General features: G+C 41.4%; 1 long non-coding RNA gene across 1 annotated transcript in view; it reads left to right on the forward strand.

Annotated features, from left to right (window-relative positions):
• LOC121031836 (uncharacterized) overlaps nucleotides 1-13,673 on the forward strand; it is a 190,666-nt gene extending 176,993 nt beyond the window's left edge. Inside the window, exon 9 of the long non-coding RNA XR_005790924.1 lies at nucleotides 13,292-13,673. This is a non-coding gene — a long non-coding RNA (uncharacterized LOC121031836). The remainder of the gene's footprint in view (nucleotides 1-13,291) is intronic.
• Nucleotides 13,674-23,151: the final 9,478 nt, after the last annotated feature.

Genomic DNA, 23,151 nt, shown 5'->3' on the forward strand with positions numbered 1-23,151 from the left:
ACTTTGGATTAAGTTCTATTTTTAAATGTATCTGAGCCTATTGAGAAGAAATTTAAACAAGGGCCTAGGATGGGGCACCTGGGTGGCTCAGTCCATCAAGCGTCTGACTTTGGCTCAGGCCATGATCTTGCGGTTTGTGAGTTCGAGCCCTGCAACCTGCGTCAGCTCCTCTGTCCCCTTCTCTCTCTGCCCCAACCCCGCACGCACACGCATGCATGCGCACGCTCTCTCAAAAATAAACATTTAAAAAAAAAGTCTTAAACAGAGACCAGGATACTGGTTCCAGTCAAACTTTAACCTCCAAGACCAAAATCCACCCAAGCTGGCTGAGTTTAGCATTAGAACAAACTCAGCTTGGGGACAGTGCCATAACACAGGGCAGCAAGTGCACAAATCACGTTTCGCCAAGCAATATTTTGAGTGCAAGTCTAACGTACGGCAGGAAGGAAAGTTTATGGCATTTTCCCCCTCCATTTTGAGATTTAGCAACCGTGCTTCACAATAGAAGGAAAAATATGACTGTCATTGAATAGCAGAATGCATGTTTACAGAAGGAATTGTGGGTTTCATCATGCAAACAACCAATTCAGCATATAAGCATTTCAAGCTGATAAAAAGGTAGATCAAGGGGAATCCACAACTAAAGCACTCAGGAGGGGAGAGAGCCTGATGTAATACCGCATACAAGTAACATTTGAAGGCATGCTCACTAGTGACACTCTTCCTGTTATTATGCAATACTAGAAGTCTGCAGAAAAAACTTTATTTCTTAGTTTTTAAAAATTTTTTTCAATGTTTATTTATTTTTGAGACAGAGAGAGACAGAGCGTGAACAGGGGAGGGGCAGAGAGAGAGGGAGACACAGAATCGGAAGCAGGTTCCAGGCTCTGAGCTGTCCGCACAGAGCCTGACGCAGGGATCAAATTCACAAACTGTGACATCATAACCTGAGCCAAAGTTGGATGCTTAACTGACAGAGCAACCCAGGTGCCCCTGCCGAAGAACCTTTATACAGGTAGTTGTGATGGTTGGAATACAGATCAAGATACTATAACCCAACACTACAGTGGCTTAAGTAAGATCGGTTTATTTCTCTCACATGTTACCGGCCAGAGATAGTTGGCCATTCCAGGGCAAGTGGGGGGCTCTGTTTCAAGGTCACGCAGGGAGCCAGGTTGCTTTGATTTTGCTGCCCTGCTTCCTGTTAAGATGTTGCTCTCATCTTCATGCTTGACAGTGGCTCACTAGTACCAGACCATATGCCAACTATGAAGAGCAAGAAATGACAAAGTGGAGGGCAACCAACCTCTTTTTCAAAGACATGCCCCAGAAATTACATACATCATGTATCCCCGCCGCTAGATACAAAGGTATGTGGGAAAATCTAAAACTCAATGGCTCTTCTTGCTCAAGGGGGAATGGATATTGGCGTTCAATTCAATTCAATTCAATTCAATTCAATTCAGTTGGCTTCTGAATGTGTGTGTGTGTGTGTGTGTGTGTGTGTGTGTGTGTGTGTGTGTATACACACTCTCATACATAAGCATTTGTAATAATAATTAGGGGCTTACATAGAAGGCAGGATTACCTAATGATTAAAATAGATCCATGGTAGATTTTAAGGCCAGGAAGACCTGAGCTCGAATGTTGGCTCTATCATTGACTAGATGTATAGCTCTTCTTTTTTTTTTTTTTAATTTTTTTTTAATGTTTACTTATTTTTGAGAGAGAGAGTGAGACAGAGTGTGAGCGGGGGAGAGCCAGAGAGAGGGAGACACAGAATCAGAAGCAGGCTCCAGGCTCCGAACTGTCAGCACAGGGCCTGACGTGGGGCTCGAACTCACGGACTGCGAGATCATGACCTGAGCTGAAGCCGGACGCCCAACCAACTGAGCCACTCAGGCGCTCCGATGTATAGCTCTTCTAAACATTAGTTTTCTTACCTGTAAAACAGAGATAATTCTTACCTCATAGAAAGGTTATAAGGGGCAAATTAAATAATGTGTATTGTCGGATAATAAAGAATTTTTCTGTTCTTTGTCCTGGATTTCTGGCTGGGAGTTTCTAAAACCCTTGGAATTTCCCAAATGTCTTTGTTATTCATGAGCCTTTTGGGTCGCCCCCGAATTCGTGCTATCAAGACAGAGATGGTTCAGGATAGGGGCTGTTACCAAAAAGACCAAACGTGTGATTAGAGGGTTGGGGCTTTAGAGCATGGGATATCAGCCAAATCTCCTGGCTTTTTTGGAGACTCCACAAGGAGACTCTGCATTTGGGATCCTCTCATTCCTCATCCATGTCTCTTCACTTGACTGGTCCTGATTTATGTCCTTTGCAGTAAAACTTTAATAATTAAGTATAGTGTTTTCCTGAGTTCTGTGCATTGTTCTAGTGAATTATCAAACCTGCGGGCATTGTGGGAACGCCCAAATTTGTAGCGAGTCCGTCAGAAGCACAGGCCTAGACACCCCCCAAGGTGTGGCTGACCTCTGAAGTGAGGGCAGTCTTGTGGAGAACTGAGCCCTTAACTTGCAGGGTCTGGGCTAACTTTGGGTGGTTAGTGCCAGAATTGACTTCCAGTACACCAGTTGGGGTCAGAATGGGTATAAAATGCTTAGACCGTACCTGGAACATGTTAGAGCTTAATAAAGGCTAAGTACTTTTATTGCTTTCAATTATTGTCGTTAGGTAGTCCCTACTCGACTGAGTTACTGGAATCCTAGCGATGTTGAAATGATATTTAACTATTATTCTGCAGTCCTCATCAGAGTTCCATGAGTGTTTTCCTCAACATGTGGCTGTCTCCAAGCCTCTTTCTCTGAATAGAAAGCTGAAATGAGGGACTTGGATCCTCATCAAGTTCGTGAAGAAAACCGAGTACATCACCAGCCCTTCTCTCAGATGACCACCATCAATAGCACCCAGGTGAAAGTCTCCCACACGAATGCCACTTACAAAGTACACAGGCTTCTGTGCCTTTCAGAATTTGGAGTCACCTGAAGGAGGTAGAGTTCTAGTCAAACTAGAGGTGTTTCTCCCCTACATACAATGGAATAACAATGAGTCACTTACGAGGTGGTTGGGAAGAAACAGCGAGATGATGCACGTATTTACCACAGCACCCAGCTCGTAAGAAGACACTGGATGTATGTGACTCCCTCTCCCCTTTGCTTCATGGGGCATGGTGAGAGGGAAATCCTTCCATTTGCTTACTATTTAAAAAGCCCAGTGCGGACAGCTTTCTAGGATTGGGTTACCAGTTATTCTTTTCCTGAAAGGCAAGTCTTAGGTTACAGTTTTATTGTAAACATCTCCAAAACACTGCAGGCAGAAAGATCAAGGAGATTTGCAGTTCCTAGAAGGTTGCATGAAGGTTTGTATTTCAGGGTTGATCTGCTGGTGGACAGGATTCTGTCGTCAGGAGTTTTCTTTCTCCATGTGGCTTCTCAGCAGATCATCTGACCTTCACAGTTTATTCCCCACAATTTGTACCTTTGTACGGGTAGTGTTTTTGATAACGTTGGCATTTAGAGAACATTCCTGTTCAGAATCCATGTATGGGATGGAACTGAACTCTTCCAGTAATGAAGAATCTTTTTATTTAGCCGGGGCTTTCAACTCTTCATCTCTCCTATCTCCCCGATGTGAAAATCCTGCCTGCCTTTATTGCCAAAACAGAAATGACTGCGAAGTTCGAGGTCACTTTCAACAGATAACTATTTATGTGGTGCCCTAGGGAGGGGGGATATGGATCCTTCAGAAGGAATGTGCTTTTATGGCACACAGGGTCTGTAAGTTGCTAGGCTTAAAAACATCATTAGACTGATACTAATCAATGAATAATTAAGTCTTTGTAATTAAGGATGTGTGCAAACATGAATTGCAAAAATAGTCACCCTGGTATTTCTCAGCGTTTCTACCTCATAAACTAATAATTCATTAAAAAGTAGTTAATAGTTATAGAATTCTGTATTAGCCATTAAAAGTGAAGTTGTACAAGTATATTTATTAACATATTTGTACATTAGCAATCTACATGTGCAAAATAATAAAATTAGGTACTATACAATCCCCATTTTGCTAAAAAATAAAATTGCGTATTAAAAATTAAAAACCGAATTAAAAACTACATTATCTGTAGACGAATACTACAAGGAAACTGTCTAAAAGGACATGCACTAAAATGCAAATGACACAATGATAGCTGAATTTTATATTCTTCTTTTTTCTGGAATATAGTTTCAATCTTTCTATAGCGAACACACATCACTGACATACTTTTTTTTTTCTTAAGATTTTACTTTTGAACTAATCTCTACACCCAACATGGGGCTCAAACCTACAACCTGACATCAAGAGTCACGGCCCACCAACTGGGCCAGCCAGGAGCCCCACAGCTGGCATACCTTCTTAAAGCTATTGTTAAAATAATTATTTTTCTGATCACCAGACTGGGCTCTGCGAGGTGTAAGGCAAGCGTAATAAGGTTTCACAGTGAAAAAAGAGTTTACGTGTAACTAAAGGGCAGTGTAACTAAAGAGCCAGCCTCAGCTGAGCACTAGGATGCTTGTGTCCATCACAGACTCGCCTCTGCACGAGACAACCTTGGGCAAGCCACTTCCGTTCTCTGTACATCACTTTTTCCACATGGAAAAAAGCACAATGACTTTCCACACCTTGATGTGATATCACAAGATTGGTTGCGGACCTCATGCTTGCACTGGGGTCGCAGGAAAACCCCGCACACTGTCAGCACCCTGGATTTCCATTCGTGATGTGAGCAATGAGTTTGTTGGAGTATTTATTTAGTATTTCTATTTATTTTTGCTATTATTAGATTATGTTCTGGAAACTTTTCCATGCATCATGTAGAGAGGCTTCTCTGTGGGGAATCTTGAATTGGTAATCATTTCCATCAGGAGCAGTGAATCTTCGGCTTTTGCTTCTCTGTTAAGTTCGAGGCGCTCTTTTATAAGTCTCTGTACTGTTTGGTTTTGCAGGGCAGGCTTTACTAAAGTGAAATTTCACCAACAGCATGGCCTCTGACAATAGAACTGGGTAATTCAAGGGAAAGGAAGTTGAGATTTTTTAGTGGCTGTTTAGACAATATGCAGGCCACTAAAGAGAAAATAGATCACAAAACACAGAAATACCATCAAGGTATACAAGTTGGTCTCCAGCTTTTATGAAGTCTTTATAATGTCTGTGTGAGACCCTATGGTTCAGAGGCTTGAGTTTTTGCAATGCCTAATGATATGGAAAAATGTTAATCTAATTATTTAAAAAGAGAGAGCAGGGGGATTGCTACCAATTGTTCCTTCAAATTAAACTTAGGGGCATGTTGAAACCGACTGGGTGGCTCGTCGGTTGAGTGGCTGACACTTGATTTTGATTTTGACTCGTGATCCCAGGGTCATGGGATCAAGCTTTGAGTCGGGCTCTGTGCTGAGCATGGAGTCTGCTTGGGATTCTCTCTCTCTCTCTCTCTCTCTCTCTCTCTCTCTGTCTTTCCCTCTGCCCCTCTCCCCCACTCACATACTCTCTCTAAAATTAAAAAAAAATTTAAATATTAAACTTAATAAGATAAATCTGACCTTGGGCATTTAAATCAGAATAAATAACAATGTTGGTAAGTCTTTTTTTTTTTTTTCAACGTTTATTTATTTTTGGGACAGAGAGAGACAGAGCATGAACAGGGGAGGGGCAGAGAGAGAGGGAGACACAGAATCGGAAACAGGCTCCAGGCTCTGAGCCATCAGCCCAGAGCCTGACGCGGGGCTCGAACTCCCGGACCGCGAGATCGTGACCTGGTTGAAGTCGGACACTTAACCGACTGCGCCACCCAGGCGCCCCAGGTAAGTCTTAAAATAGGTTAAGATTGTCTTCCTGAATAGCTCTGTAACATGCACACTTCTACCTTTGGCAGAAAACTGGAATATTGGAATTCTAAGGTCACAGATGATCGATGTCAGGTGGCTGATCATGATTCATTTTTAATTCCAATCTAACCATTAATTAAAGTAGGTATCTTTGACTTAACATTCAGTGCAAGAAAAGCTCAAAAAGAAAACGTGACACACACACCCCCTAAAAAAATCACCGCATGGTTCCACTATCACCTTTATATCTGCTGTTCATGGTAGCTATAGTAACTAGCATTTAAGACGCAAACACACAAAATCAAAGTCCTAGGCTGATGCAATAATTCTCAAATGGCTTTGTTCCACGTCTAAGATTTCCCTGCCTGCTCTTGCATCATATTTCATGTCCAAATCCTCAAGTGACTAACTTACTGCTTTGGGATGGGCAGGCGAAGGGGGAAAGGGTAGACGGGAGTCAGGATGCATCAGGCCCACCTGCCCTTTCAGAGAAAAAAAAAAATGTAGATGCCCAGGGCAGTTAGAGAGACTCAGCCCCCTCCGTGTTCTGCTGGGAAAGAAAGAGGCTGGTCTGTGACAGCTGTTGCACTGTTGGGAGCAGTGCTTGTCCAGCCCCCTCCAGGAGCGTGGATGGGGTCAGCCCTGCCTCGTCCAGCCACAAACTTACCTTGCTTGGTAAGACCTTGCTTGGGGGCAGGGGCTGGAAGGTGGGGTAGGGGCGGGGCTTCCAATTCTAGCCCGAAAAAGGACAGATGATTTTCCAAGGGTTGAATTCAAAGCAAAGAAAGAGCAGAGTTGGAGAGGGAAGTTAAGCTATAAGTAATAATCTAAGCTTTTCTGAAACACAAATTGGGCCAGTGGTTTTTAGTGGGATTCAAATGAACATTTTGGTTTATTTCATCTATTTTTGTAGCAGATACGGGCAACGTGTTTAAACAGAAAAGTGGTGAAGTCACCCTTCCATTCAGGTGTTTATATTTTCAGCATAAAGGCATCGCTGACAAATTGTATCCAAGACTGGCCTACTATGCTAAAAGCACACTTTCCTGGTATTCCTGTAATTAAGAAAAATTAGGGCACTTCCCAAACAGGGGGAATTGCAGACCTCAAAATACCCCTCTTGGAAGACTATATATGACATTACATTACAGGGACATTAGCCTCGGTTGGAATAGTTTTACACACATAAACCCTTAACTGAATGATAAACTAGTAATTCCCAAGCATTTCCTTAAAGGGAGCTTAATATTTTGGTTGGCAAATGTGCCTGGGGAAGTATTACATTAATAATACTTGCTTTTTACACAGTTCCTTTCTTTACATAGTCAGCATGCTTTATGGTGGATCGGATTCACAAATTGAAAAGAGAATGAACACACTTGAGCTTTTATGACTTACTCTGTCAAAAGAATGCTCTCAAAAAGCACAAAAGTAAAGCCCTGTCTCATGCCTGAGGGAAAGGCTAAACGACTAATGGCTTAAGAAACATAGATAAAATTGCAATAGATATAAGGTAATAATCCATTAATCAGATATGGGAAGATACATAATATTACTTTGTTAATGAAGATTATAACTGTAATCCAGCCTTGGACCAACCCAAATCAGGTTGGACCTAAATCCAAGGCCTGGGGATAAAAAATAGAAACCTATAACACAAATGTTCCATTTCCTCAGGCCCCTAGACTCAATCATATCTGTTGGGTGAGTTCTCTGACACTGCTAAGTGGAGAGATGACTTGGAGAAAAGAGTTCTAGAACTTTCCTGTATGCCTGAAGTGCCACATATGACATTTATGTCTGAAAAGCTCATTTATTCATTTAGTTCCATGGTCAGTGCCCATGTAAAGGGTGGGCAAGGGGAAGGAACTAGGAGTCCCATTCCCATTATCTTATCTGCCTTTTCAGGGCTAAACCTAAAAGAAAAAGCAGCATTAGTGAAAGAGGTACAGCTGTTGGAAATGCTTTTTTATTTCGGTCAATTGGAAGACAAGTACAATGTGATTTCTTAATGCAAAGGGACAGATGCCATTTAATGCAGCCATTACCAAAAGAAGGGTATGTCTTATTGATTGCCGTAGCTAAGAGCCATGCTGATAAATACAAAATCGGCATTAACAAGGCATTATGCCCTGAGCAGTCCAGATATTCACTACAGGAGACAGAGGCAACTAAATCTGGGTTTCAGTTACAAGTGACTTAGTAAGGCTGCTTACCCGGCTCTTTTGAAAACCTCAGTCCAAAAACACAGCAACCTTCTAAATAAAAGTATAGTGAAGAAAGTAGTCCACTATCATTCTTTTGCATGTTGCTGTCCAGTTTTCCCAACACCATTTCTTGAAGAGACTGTCTTTTTCCCATTGGATATTCTTTCCTGCTTTGTCGAAGATTAATTGATCATATAGTTGTAGGTTCATTTCTGCGTTTTCTCTTCTGTTCTTTTGATCTATGTGTCTATATTTTTGTGCTGGTACCATACTGTTTTGATCACTACAGCTTTGTAATATAATTGGGCATCCAGAATTGTGATACTTCCAGCTGTGCTTTTCTTTTGCAAGGTTGTTTTGTCTATTCAGGGTCTTTTGTGGTCCCACACAAATTTTAGGATTGTTTGTTCTAGTTCTGTGAAAAATGGTGGTGGTATTTTAATAGGGGTTGCATTAAATGAGGGGATTGCTTTGGGTGGTATAGACATTTTAACAATATTTATTCTTCCAATCCATGAGCGTGGAATATCATTCCATTTCTTTGTGCCATCTTCAATTTCTTGCAGCAATGTTTTATAGTTTTCAGAGTACAGGTCTTTCACCTATTTGGTTCGGTTTATTCCTAGGTATCTTGTTGGGTTTGGTACAATTGTAAATGGGATTGCTTTCCTCATTTCTCTTCCTGCCACGTTATTATTGGTGGATAGAAATGCAATAAATTTTTGTGCATTTATTTTCAGTCCTACAACTTTACTGAATTTATGTATCAGTTCTAACAATTTTTTGGTAGAGCCTTTCAGGTTTTCAATATAAAGTATCACATCATCTGCAAATAGTGAAAGTTTGACTTCTTCCTCGCCAATTTGAATGCCTTTATTTCTTTCTGTTGTCTTTTTGTTTCTGTGGCTAAAACTTTCAGTTTACTGCACCCTACACAAAAAAATAAATTTAAAATGGATTGAAGACCTAAATGTAAGACATGAAACCATAAAAATCCTAGAGGAGAACACAGGTAGTAACCTCTTTGACATCAGTCATAGCAACGTCTTTCTAGATATGTCTCCAGAGGCAAGGGAAACAAAAGCAAAAATAAACTATTGGGACGTCATCAAAATAAAAAGCTTCTGCACAGCAAAGGAAACAGTCGTCAAAACTAAACAGCAACCTATGGAATGGGAGAAGATATTTGTAAATGACATATCTGATAAAGGGTTAGTATTCAAACTACATAAAGAAACTATAAAACTCAAAAACAAATAATATAATTAAAAACCAGCAGAAGACATGAATAGACATTTTTTCAAAGAGGACTTCCAGATGGCCAATAGACACATGAAAAAAAGCTCAACATCACTGATCATCAGGGAAATACAAATCAAAACCACAATGAGAGATCACCTCACACCTTTCAGAATGGCTAAAGGCAACAACACAAGAAACAACAGGTGTTGGCAAGGATGAGGAGAAAGGGGAACCCTCTTGCAATGTTGGTGGGAATGCAACCTGGTGCAGCCACTCTGGAAAAGAGTTTCCTCAAAAAAGTTAAAATTAGGGGCGCCTGGGTGGCTCAGTCAGTTAAGCATCTGACTTCAGCTCAGGTCATGATCTCATGGTTTGTGGGTTTGAGCCCTGTGTCGGGCTCTGTGCTGACAGCCAGAGTCTGGAGCCTGCTTCAGATTCTGTCTGTCTGTCTGTCTGTCTCTCTCTCTCAAAAATAATAAATAAACATTAAAAAAAGTTAAAATTAGAACTACCCTACAATCCAGCAATTGCACTACTAGATATTTACTGAAAGAATACAAAAATACTAATTTGAAGGGATGCATATATTCTGATGTTTATAGCAGCACTATCCACAATAGCCAAATTGTGGAAACAGCCCAAGTGTCCATTGACTGATGAATGGATGAAGAAGATGTGGCATATATATATATATATATATACACACACACACATACATACACGATGGATTATTACTCAACCATAAAAAAGAATGAAATCGTGTCGTTTGCAACAATGTGGATGGAGCTAAGCAAAATAAGTCAGTCAGAGAAAGACAAATACCATATGATTTCACTCATACGTGGAATTTAAGAACCAAAACAAATGAGCAAAGAGGAAAAAAGGGAGAGGCAAGCCAAGACAAAGACTGGTAACTGTAGAGAACAAACTGATAGTTATCAGAGGGGAGATGGGCGGTGGAATGGGTTAGATAGGTGGTGGGGATTAAGGAGTGCACTTGTTGTGATGAGCACTGGTGTGGTATGAAAGTGGTGAATCACTCAATCCTACACCTGAAACTAATACAACATTGTGTTAACTAACTGGAATTTAAATGAAAACTGTTTTGAAAAAGAGCGTACAAATGCATCAAGGTCAGGTTTGAGAGAATCAAGTGGGCTGGGGAAGGGTTCATTCCATCAGGGTACCAAAAGTCCCATCAAAGCCAATACCCTACCTGTCTCGATCCCCCAGAGACATCCCAGACAGTAGGCTTAGAGGTGCCAGAGAGACTTGATTCCAAATCATACATGTGTGATCGAGGGCAAATCACCCAATCTCTCTGAATCTCAACTTCTCGTTGATTTACGGACAAGTAATAACTTAAAGTACACAAAGTGCTTACTTAGCACGGTGCCAGGAACATGTGAGGCTTTCCCTAGCGCTCTTCAACTTCACTCCCCTGCCATTTCTTTCTCTGGTTTAGACCCGCAGGGCTATTCGAAGGCTATTCTTCTGCTTATAGATAAATTCATTTGCTCAGCATTTTGTCAGTTGTCGGTCTTCAGATTTTTCCACAATTGAGAAGCAACCATGAGAAAAAGCAGAACAGCATATCTTCTTTATGAGGATAAAAAGAAGTAATGCAAATAAAGTACGTGTGGGAGGTGGGCTTTCCTATATTCATTCTTTCTACACTTACTTGCTGTATGTGACTGTGCCAAGAATGGAGCCAGACTTGTCCCCAGCCTCTGTGGGGTGGAACAGGGGGATGGGACAGTGTTGAGGCAGGATGGGACACCTCAACTCAAGCACTACCTCTTTTTTAGACGCAGTGCTTGAGGGGCGCCTGGGTGGCTCAATCGGTCAAGTGTCCGACTTCGGCTCAGGTCATGATCTCACGGTCCGTGAGTTCGAGCCCCACATCGGGCTCTGTGCTGACAGCTCAGAGCCTGGAGCCTGTTTCAGATTCTGTGTCTCTCTCTCTCTCTCTCTGACCCTCCCCCATTCATGCTCTGTCTCTCTCTGTCTCAAAAAATAAATAAACGTTAAAAAAAAAATTTAGAGGCAGTGCTTGAGTTGAATCTTGTAGGGGAGAGGGGGAGCGTGGGTTAGAACGAGGGGAGTGGAGAGGGAAGAAGTACCGGGTAAACACAACACACGTAGAGCTTCCAAGGCACTTTTTAGTCTCCTGTTCTCAAACATGAGCAGCTGGAGATTGCCACCCTCTGAGGAAACCTCCTCACATAAAACAACTAAAACTAAAAAAGTAAAAACAACAACAACAACAACAACAACAACAACAAAACCCCCCACTACTTTGAGGGAAAAGAAATAACGTAAGAAGAACTCTTCTAAAGAAATCGTTATTAATAACTTCGTTGAAATTAGGGAAAATATCCTACCCGTGAAACAACAGAATTCTGTAAACAATTAAAGAACAAACAAATAAAAAAAAAACTCTCAAATAAAATTCTTCAAAGCAAGATCAAGGTAGATGAGATGTAGAATAAAAACTAAGGAAATGAAAGAATCTGACTTTTAAGGTGGACAAAGATGAAGGCTGTTACCACATTATAGATTTTTTTCCTTCACAAAAGGCTACACACTAGAATTATTTCGAATACCCCAAGGAACTGACTGTGAGAGGTAGAAGATACCCCAAGGATAAGGGGCTGCTGAGAAGTAAAATATTTAATTTCTATTTCTCAGTCTAGAGAGGGAAATTGATGTCTCCCATCCTGTGAGTTCTTGGTCACAAAACCATGTGGTAAAAGGTGGTGAGACTTTGTGCCTCATCTGTTAAAGAATAATTTTTACAGGAGCGCCTGGGTGGCTCAGTCGGTTAAGCGTCCAACTTCAGCTCAGGTCATGATCTCACAGTCGTGAGTTCGAGCCCCACGTCAGGCTCTGTGCTGCCAGCTCAGAGCCTGGATTCTGCTTTACATTCTCTGTCTTCCTCTCTCTCCGTCCCTCCCCTGATCATGCTCTGTCTCTCTCTGTCTCAGAAATAAATAAAAACATTTAAAAGATTTTTTAAAAAGAATAATTTTTACACAACGATAAAACAATGCTCTCATATAAATATAAAATAAACACATGTGAAAGGTTTTTTTCTCACTAATAATGAGGGAACCAGCAGGATATTATAATGGGTTGAGAAGAAAACTCAGTAATACACATTTGTAGTGATAAAAGGAAAGCAGAGATAAATTTGAAGGAAGAAACTTGAAAATGAATTTTATTTGCCTTAGTTTTTAATACCTGAGTCTAAAAAGAAGCTACGAAGTGTGTTAAAAATCTCAGTAATATTTGCTCAGTTCTGAGCCTTTTTTATTTGCTTTTTTGTTTGTTTGCTGATTAATGCCTTTGCCTACAACATGAAAGGTTATTCTTTACTTTAAGAGTAATCTGCCTAGGTAGTAAAAATCCCATGCCTTAGGAAAATTTTCGGTGCTCCATGTTCATTTTATTATATCCTTTATTATTTAAGTGCACCCCCAAAGAATCCTCACTTATGATAGAGCTATGGTTCCTTTTTTTTAAGTTATTTATTTATTTTGAGAGAGAGAGAAATAGGTGGGGAGGAGCAGAGAGGGATGGAGAGAGAGAGAATCCTAAGCAGGCTCTACATTGTCAGTGCAGAACTCGACGTGGGGCTCGATCCCACAAACCGTCAGGTTATGAACTGAGCCAAAATCAAGAGCCGGACGCTCAACCAAATGAGCCCCCCAGGCGCCCCTCTGTGTTTATGTTAAAATGTTTTATTGCCGCTTTGGTTAAACAGGTAACCAAGTGCCGTACCACGTGCACCCATAAGATCATCTTTACTGAATATCCAAATCTTCTCTGATAACTTTTTGGATTTTTGCCTTCTCGGAACGTGGGCTGACCCGTGACAAAATTGTTAATTAGGTGAATTCTTCTTCAGCTCCTTCTTATTACATTCTAATTTCTTTTTTTTTTTTTTCTGGTTCCACACAGTTCCTTTCAAGGACCCAACACCAGGAAGTACGCTTCCGGTAGCCCAAGGTATTCCTTTCGTCAAGCAAAACCAACGGTGAAGGTTTTCCCTTCCCCAACTCCTCCATCAAAACCCACGTGCCCTGTGTTTCCATCCCTATAATTCCTGTTATCGCTTCATCTGGTGAACTATATTCCATGGTAAGGAGTTATCATTTGCACAGCAGAAGAAAACATTAAGATATATTTAAAGAGTGGAGTACATATTGAGTACTGTTGTATGTTGGGCATTATGCTCTACCTACATCAACAGACATGGTCAATTCTTAGACTTGAGAAGCTTATATTCTATGAAATTAAGTCAATGTGGGACGTGTTACAGTAAAGTTGTATATAAAAAGTCCCAGAAGCCCTCACCTTTATGTTCAAGTAAATTTTTCAAATGTTTATTTACTTTTGAGAGGGAGAGGGAGGGAGAGAGAGCATGAGTTGGGGGGGAGTATAGAGAGAGAGAGACGCAGAATCCGAAGCAGGCTCCAGGCTCTGAGCTGTCAGCACAGAGCCCGATGCAGGGCCTGAACTCACGAACCTCAAGATCATGACCTGAGCCGAAGTCAGGCCCTTAACCGACTGAGCCAACCAGGCGCCCCAATATTCAAATGATTTTTAAGAAGGGTGCCAAGATTATCGAATGGGAGAAAGGATAGTCTTTTCAACAAATAGTACTGGGACCACTGAATATTCACATGTTAAAAAAAAAAAAGTTGGGTCTCTCTCACACACCATATGCAGAAATTAACTGAAAATGCATCAAAGATCTAAATGTAAGAGGAAAGTATAAAACTCAGAAAAAAACCATCAGAATAAGCCTTCATTACCTGGGTTAAGTGATGGTTTCCTAGATTCCCCCAGCAAAAGCAACCAAAGAAAAAATAAGTAAGACGAATTTCATCAAAATTATTAAAAACTTCTGTGCTTCAAAGAACACTATCAAGAAAGTGAAAAGACACCACACAGAATGGTAGCAAATATTTGCAAATCAAATATATGACAAGAGACTTGTACCCAGACTGTATAAAGGACTCCTGAATAGATATTTTTCCTAAGAAGACATAACAATGATGAATAGGCATATAGAAAGATTTCAGCTTGCTTTTTAAAAATGTTTATGTATTTATTTTGAGAGAGAGAGAGTGCACATGCAACAGAGCATGAGTGGAGGGGCAGAGAGAGAGGGAGAGAGAGAGGGAGAGAGAATCCCAAGCAGGTTCTGTGCTGGCAGCACAGAACCTGACACGGGGTTTGATCTCACAAACCATGAGATTGTGACCTGAGCTGAAATCAACAGTAGGATGCTTAACTGATTGAGCTTCCCAGGCATCCCAAGATTTCAACTTCCTTAATCATTAGAGAAATGCAAATCAAAATCACAAGGAGATACCTCATCACTAAGTTAGGACGGTATCATTAAAAGGACAGACTATAGCAACTGTTGAGAAGGATGTAGAAAAATTGGAACCTTCGTACACTGCTGGTGGGAATGCAAAATGGTACAGGCGCTTTGAAAAAACACCTTGGTAGCTCCTCAATCTGTTAAACATAGTGTTACCCAGACATTCCACTCCCAGGTATATACCCAAGAGAACTGAAAACATGTCCACATGAAAACCTGTACATGAATGTTCCTGCCAGCATCGTTCATAACAGCCAAAAAGTGGAAACAACCCACATGTCTATCAACTGATAAGTGGGCAAACAAAATGAAGCATATCCCTGTGGTGAAATATTGTTTGTCCCTAAGAAGGAATGACATACTGTTGCATGCTGCAACGTGAATAAACCTTAAAAAGATTGCACTAGGGGCGCCTGGGTGGCTCAGTCAGTTGGGCGTCCGACTTCGGCTCAGGTCATGATCTCGCGGTCCATGGGTTCGAGCCCTGTGTCGGGCTCTGTGCTGACAGCTCAGAGCCTGGAACCTGTTTCAGATTCTGCGTCTCCCTCTTTCTCTGACCTTCCCCTGTTCATGCTCTCTCTCTGTCTCAAAAATAAATAAATGTTAAAAAAAAAAAAAAAAAAGGATTGCACTAAGTGGAAGAACTCAGTCACAAAAGGATAGTGTATGATTCCGTTAATGTGAAATATCCAAAGTGGGCAAAACCATACAGAAAAAAAGTAGATGAGTGGCTGCTGAGGGGCCAAGAAGAGTGAGGGAATGACCACTAATGGATACAGGGTTCCTTTGAGGGGTGCTGAAATGTGTGGAAATCAGATTGTGGTGATGGTTGCAAAACTCAAAATATTCTAAAATATTTAGAACTGTGTGCTTTAAAGGAGGGGATTTTCTAGTTTGTGAAATATGTCTCAATAGATGTGTGTATGAAAAAAAAAGTCTCAGAAACCTGAAGTTTGAAGAGAAGGAGAAGGCTTTATGAAGAAAATGACATTTGACCTATAGATGAAAGGCTGAGGAGTAGTTTTCTGCATAAAATTAAAGGTCTTTTCAGCCAAAGGGAAAAGCAGGGGATGGTGAACTACAGCTGACCCTTGAACAACGCTGGTTTGAAGTGCGTGGGTCCACTTATGCCCAGATTTTCCATGAAGGACAGTAAAGAATCATAAATGTAATTTCTTTTCCTTATGATTTTCTTAATAATATTTTCTTCTGTCTACCTTGCTTTATTGTAAGAATGCAGTATAGAATACATATGATTAATCGACTGTTGTCAGAAAGGTTTCAGTAAGTTATTAGCAGTTAAGTTTTCAGGGAGTCAAAAGTTATACGTGGATTTTTTTATGTTTATTTGAGAGACAGAGATAGAGCGTGAGCAGGGGAGAGGCAGAGAGAGAGGGAGACACAGAATCTGAAACAGGCTCCAGGCTCCAAGCTGTCAGCGCAGAGACCAATGCGGGGCTCGAACCCATGAACTGCAAAAACATGACCTGAGCTGAAGTCAGATGCTTAACCAACTGAGCCACCCAAGCACCTCTACACATGGATTTTTGACCGCTCAGGATCAGCACCCCTACCCCCACCTGCATTGGTCAAAGGTCAACTGTATTTGGGAAATATGTGACCAAGTCTTGCCTAGGAAAAGGTTAGTGGGAAATAAGAATGGAAAGGAGGGCCTGGATCAGCCAATTTCAGCAGGAAAGAGAGGGAGTGATCAAAAAGGAGTAAAGAGAATGTGATAAAGAGATAGATGACGGAGGTATGGACAGAGTTAAAAGAACCCGAAAAGGATCATGAAGCTTTCTCAGACCAACAACAGTAGGGAGTTGTCACAGTCCCTAAGTCTAAGGGTCCAATGGTGGGGAAAATGACCAGAACTTAGAGCTATAGCTATAGGAAAGAACCAAGTCAATTTGGATGTTAGGTAGAGGAAGGTAGCCACTGCCAAACCTTGGAGGAGAGAAGCCCAAAGGTGGGGCAAGGGATGGGATACAGTGATTGCTGTCTTTCCCACCTTCCAGTCTCCTGACACCTGACCCGGAAGGCAAAGCACAGAACCTGTTGATACAGTCCCTACAGGGCTGCCTCCTGGGGTGGAGAGCTGGGCCAAGTGTGAAGAGTGAGTCTGGAGAGGAAGCAGCTCAGGGCCAGATCATAAAAGATTTGTGTGCCTTGCCAAGCAGTCTGGACTTTGTCCTGCAGACAGGAGGAAACTATAAAAAGGATTTAAGTAGGGAAGTGACTGCGATGTGATAGTTTGGACAGGGAGCACTTCAAACCGGTTCTCAAAGTGTGGTCCCCAGTCCAGCAGCATCCACATCACGTGGGAACTTGTCAGAAATGCAAATTCTTGGGTCCCCTCACTAAATTACAGGAGGGAGATCCAGCAATCCATATTTTAACAAGCACCATCACGGAGAATATAATCAGATAATCATCCATAAGTATGTGTTTAGTTAATAAACATTGAAAGGACGCCTACCCTCACTACCCATCTGAGAAACTCGATGGAGAACAATAAGCTATATTTCATCCACGACACTGTCAAAGCTAAACATTTTTTTCCAGTGGCAAGCAATTGTCAAGGTTCTGAAAATACAGATATGTATTGTTGGTAGGAAGCTATCTAGATATATCCTTTCTGGACGACAAATCTGACACTTTAAAAAAACCCTATGCTTACCCTGACCCAATGACTCTATTTCTTTGGTGTCTAACCTAGAGAAAAAGATACACATCCACAAAGAGAGATACAGAAGTACATGCATGTCCCTATATTATTTGTAATAGACCAAAAAAAAAAAAAAACAAAAAAACAAAACAAAAACAAAAACCAAAAAAAACCCAGAGGAGGAATAGCCTAAATTTCCATGCATAAGGAACAGATAAAGAAGAGATAGTAAAGTTATAATATGAAGGATTTCTTTTTGGATTGGATTCCTTTTTTTTCCTTTTTTTTAATGCTTATTTATTTTTGAGACAGCGAGACAGAGTGCAAGTGAGGGAGAGGCAGAGGGAGAGGGAGACAAAGAATACAAAGTAGGCTCCAGGCTCCGAGCTGTCAACACAGAGCCTGACATGAGGCTCCAACTCACAGACTGTGAAATCATGACCTGAGCTGAAGTCAGACACTTAATGGACTGAGCCACCCAGGTGTCCCTGGATTTCTACAGAACTACATAGGAAGAGATTATCAAAAACATCTCTGAATGAAAAAAAAAAAAAATTCAGAATGATATACGCAGAACAATACTGTTTGTGTAAAAAAACATAAGACTTTACTAAATGTTTTTGATAAATATATGTTATGTATAAAAATGGATTACAATAGGCATCAAACTCATCATAGTTATTTCCTCTGCAGAGAAAGGAGAGGACCAAATTAGAAGACAGTAGCCAAGGGGAGCTTTTATTTTACTTGGAACACTCTCATCTCTTTTTTTTTTTTAAAGAAGAATATTTGTATACTTTAAAAATATTTAGGGGCGCCTGGGTGGCGCAGCCGGTTAAGCGTCCGACTTCAGCCAGGTCACGATCTCGCGGTCCGGGAGTTCGAGCCCCGCGTCGGGCTCTGGGCTGACGGCTCAGAGCCTGGAGCCTGTTTCGGATTCTGTGTCTCCCTCTCTCTCTGCCCCTCCCCCGTTCATGCTCTGTCTCTCTCTGTCCCCAAAATAAATAAACGTTGAAAAAAAAATATTTATATACATGGAAAGGCTGAAAAATAATGTGTTGAAACATTAGTAGTAATTCATTTTGGATAGTGGGAAATGGGTATTATTAGTTTCTGCTCTCTCTGTTTTTCTTCATTAAAAATTCAAGCTCTTCCCCCAAAGAGATGTATATAAGAAATCTTTACGCTTTGTTGAAGAAGAGGAAGGAGGAGAAGGAGGATGAGAAGAAAGAAGAAGGAAGAAGGAAGGAAGGAAGGAAGGAAAGGAGGAAGGAAGGAGAGGAAAAAGGAAAGAAAACAATGGAAAAGCTACATAGTATGTGAGTCTGGCTGCTAGTTGAGGGAGGAGGGATGAATAGGAGGAACACAGAGGATTTTTAGGGCGGTGAAACTACTCTGCATGATATTATCGTAGTGAATACATATCGTTATATATGTGTTCAAACCCATAGCATGGACAACACCAAGTGTGAGTCCTAGTGTAAATGTGGGGCTTTGGGTGATAATGATGTGTCAGTGTAGGTTCATCAGTTGTTACAAATGTACAGCTCTGGTGAGGGATGTGGATGGTGAGGGAGGCTCTGCATGTGTGGGGCAGAGGGGTATATGGGATATCTCTGTACCTTCCTCTCAGTTTTACTGTGAACCTAAAACTGCCCTAAAAAAAATAATAAAGTCTATTAAAAACAAAAACCCAGCTTAAAAGTTCCAATACAGAAGGTTGATAAAATTATGGTATACTGTAGAAGACACTGTCATTAAAAACAATAATAATATGAAGACATTTTTAAGCTTACAAAATTATAAGGTTAAAGTTAAAAAAAAAAAAACAGGTGCACAGGTGCCTGGGTGGCTCAGTTGATTGAGTGTTGACTCTTGATTTTGGCTCAGGTCATGATCCCAGGGTTGTGGGATCGAGCCCCATGTCAGGCTCCATGCTGAGTGTAAATTCTTAAGATTCTCTCTCCCTCTGCCCCTCTCCCAGGCTTGTGCTCTCTCTCTAAAATATAATAATTGTATATAATAAAATATTTAAAAGGCAAGTGCAACAGAATTTATGTTACAAACCCATTTTGTGAAAACAAAGTGAATGTTTCTGAAGGGTGGATCTATGAAGAAGTTTCTTTTAGCTTGTTTGTATTTTCTCACTTAATCTGAAGAGAGCCTTATTAATTAAAAAATAAAGTTGACAAAAGAAAAAGAATCTAGCAAGGACAGAGAAGATAGATAAGTCAGTGGCACACCTAGTATTGCCCTAGGTGATACTTGATTTTTATTGGCTTCTATACATCTTTTGTTTTTTTTTTTTTTTTTACGTTTATTTATTTTTGAGACAGAGAGAGACAGAGCATGAATGGGGGAGGGTCAGAGAGAGAGGGAGACACAGAATCCAAAACAAGCTCCAGGCTCTGAGCACAGAGCCCGATGCCGGGCTCGAACTCACGGACTGCGAGATCGTGACCTGAGCCGAAGTCGGACGCCCAACCGACTGAGCCACCCAGGCGCCCCTTTCTTTTGTTATTTTTTTAAAAAACACAACTTAGCAGCTCCTTTTCCCAAAAAGACACTGAGAATTTCACGCTGCCAAGGGAAACTTTCTGATGGGCAAAAAGGGTTCAAAGCATAATTTCAAATGACAGTGCAAGTGATTTATTGCGGTACCCCCTAACGTGGGACAGCTGAGGACACAGCAATGCGTTCCGTGTATAGGAACTTGTGTTCTAGTACCTTCCGTCATTTCTACACTGTAGAGAGCCAAGCCACCTGACTCAGAATTACCTGGAGAGCTTATTGAAAGGAAGCTCTGTACAAGGCCTGATGCTTGGGGCAAAAGGCTCTGTCGCCAGCAGAAGCAAACCCCGTGGAAGATGTCCTCTGCACTCCAAAATTCACAAAACTTTGGAGAGACTAATCACCGAATCACTGGGATTTTTCAGAAACCTGGATTCGTCATCAAAGTGCCGGTCCTAACAGTTGTGGTGAGGATAACACACAGTAGTGTCTTTGAGCTTTTGCTTTGAAGAATCCAAATACCGGAGAGGTAGAAGCTATTGTTATCAGTTTCCACTCTCATGGAGGCGGAGGCTTGGCATTTTAGGGACGACCAGAGACAGAAGGAGATACCTCCAGAATGAATTATCTTTAGGTAGTCCCAGATAGGAAAGATAGTATGGGTCAGGGCTTCCTTTCGATACAAAGCACAGAGGAACCATGCAGGAAGCTGGGGCCAGGCCTATCTCATAGGCAATGGTGTGCATGGGCATATATCAAACTTCCTAGAATGTAGAGAATTCTTCTGATGCATCACAAAGAAAGTCTGCTTTTGACAAAGGGCCCTCTTCAGTCCCTAAGTACCTCAGAATGATAACAAGCTTTGCTAAATATTCCTGAGAAAACTTGAAAAATGATTTGTCCTATCCGTTTCCTGCCTCCAACCAATTTCTGGCTATAGGATATATAGCTAGAACAAGAGAGTAAGATGTCTCCTTCTGGGTAAACATGAATTTTAGCACCCATGGAGCACCCTCTGGAGTGGAATGTTCTAGACCGACACTGTTCCCTAGGTAACCGCTGGCCACGTGTGACTACTGAGCACTTGCAGTATGGCTTGTATGAAATGAGATGTGGTGTAAGTGTAAAATGCAGATTTTGAAGACAGTGTAAAGAAAGAACGTAAACCACTTAAGATATTTAGGATATATTTGGTTAAATAAAATATATTATTACAATTGATTTCACCTGTTTCTTTGTACTTAAAAAAATTTTTTTTTAACGTTTATTTATTTTTGAGACAGAGAGAGACAGAGCATGAACGGGGAGGGTCAGAGAGAGGGAGACACAGAATCCGAAACAGGCTCCAGGCTCTGAGCCATCAGCACAGAGCCCGACGCGGGGCTTGAACTCACGAACCGCGAGATCATGACCTGAGCCGAAGTCGGACGCTTAACCGACTGAGCCACCCAGGCGCCCCTCTTTGTACTTTTTTTAATGTGGCTACTAGAACATTTTCAAGTCTCTGTGTATCTCGTATTTCTGTCAGACAGCAGTGCTCTAGGACAAAAAAGTAAGCAGTTGCTGCCTAGCAAAAAAATGTAAGTGACAAGTGGGTACTCTCTTGCCTTTCAGCCTAGCCCAAACAGAAGTGTGGCTTCCATTGCAAAAGTGTCTCTCTCTGATCTTCTCTCAAATTGCTGAGATTTCTCTCCTTTCCTTTGGTGAAGTTCCTTGTGGTGAAATGAGAGATGTACTCTTACTTTCACTTTTTTTTAATCTCTCAGTTCCTCAAGGTCAGGGGCCACGTGGCCTTCTGTGTTTTGCATGGCTCTGCACCCACTATGAATGCAAGATAAAGGATTTGACCCACAATGATCACCATCTGTGCGGGCTCCCTTCTATTATTTACACCTGATGGATGTTCATCAACGTTCGTGGTTGTTCATTAGTGTTCAGGTTTATAGATGAACAACTATAGCTAATTGATGAGCCTTTATTGCTAATGAGTAAAGGCTGATTGAGAGATGACTGAGTTCTAGTTAACTCTGAATAGCTCAAAAGGCAATTCAAGCACCAGAAGACACCTGCTTTGTGCAAGGCGTAGGTGAGTAAGTATAGGTTTAAATAGGAAAAAAAAAGAGGCAGTGAGATTAGAATCATACACAGAATACACACTCAGTAACCACAGCAGGAAGACCTTGGTCTGAGAAGGGAAGAGCTGGGTAGAAGGACTTTTAGACTTGAGTTTAGATTCTAGAGCTGATTGAGACATGTCCCCTAAACTGGGCAAAGCTAGAATCTGTTGCAGCTCTTTGTGTGTTTAATTACACATCGACCTCTTCTTACAAAGTGATAAATAGCTTGGGCAAGTGTGCATACATCTACTCCAGTATACGTGTGTGCACATGCACACACACGTGCTCACACACTTGGTCTCCCGCCATCCCCCTTCTGTGGCTAAAAGCTCCACGGTTCCCACAAAACCCCCTCATGGGAACTGTGGAGCTTTTCAAGTATGAATCTGAAAAATTTAGAGGATTGTAATGTTTAATCTTAAGACAGTTGTTATTCTGGGGCTGCTTGTACCAGTGGGCCATTACCAAAACAAGGATTAGCTAAAATCCGACTCTGGCCAGTTCAGGAAAATCTATGGGTCAAAGGGTGGGGGTTTGTGAAAATCACAAACACATTTTAAAGGATTAAGCAACTCGCTTGCAGTGTTTTTGTGGGACCTGCCCCATTCCCTCCTATTCTCATACTCTTTCCCCAACTCTTGCTCTATCTTGGTTTTCATAGTTTGTTTGTTTTTAAATGTCACAACATAGTGTCAATTAGAGGTAACCCGTGTTGGCAAGATTCATTTCTAGAAATTAAGAAACGACTCTCGAAAACCAAGGGCTATCAGCCATTCTTACATTGTGTAAACCTGTTCAGTGACACCTCAGACCAGCTGTGTTGGGAAAATAGATGGAGGGGCTCTGATGGAGGGGAGAAGAGGGCAAGCAATTAGTGGAACTTGGAGCACTTTTGGAATTCTGATAGAACTTCGAAGGTACCATGGTGGAGAACAGAGTGCCACGAGGCAGTGGAAGCCTGGAGGGAAGGGACACAAGCTACTGAGAGAGACAGGTGCTATGGGAGGTGAAGAAGTGGATGAGGACACATTTCACCCGGTTCAGATTTTCCTATGGCATCATCCATTGGCTCAGGGTAAGGAAAAGGAATGGTCTTTCTTCTCGTCTACCCTCTTTACTGCTTCAAAGGCTG

The sequence above is a fragment of the Herpailurus yagouaroundi genome, unplaced genomic scaffold, assembly GCF_014898765.1.
Source record: "Herpailurus yagouaroundi ecotype Mexico unplaced genomic scaffold, PumYag 141, whole genome shotgun sequence".
NCBI classification, from domain to species: Eukaryota; Metazoa; Chordata; class Mammalia; order Carnivora; family Felidae; genus Herpailurus; species Herpailurus yagouaroundi.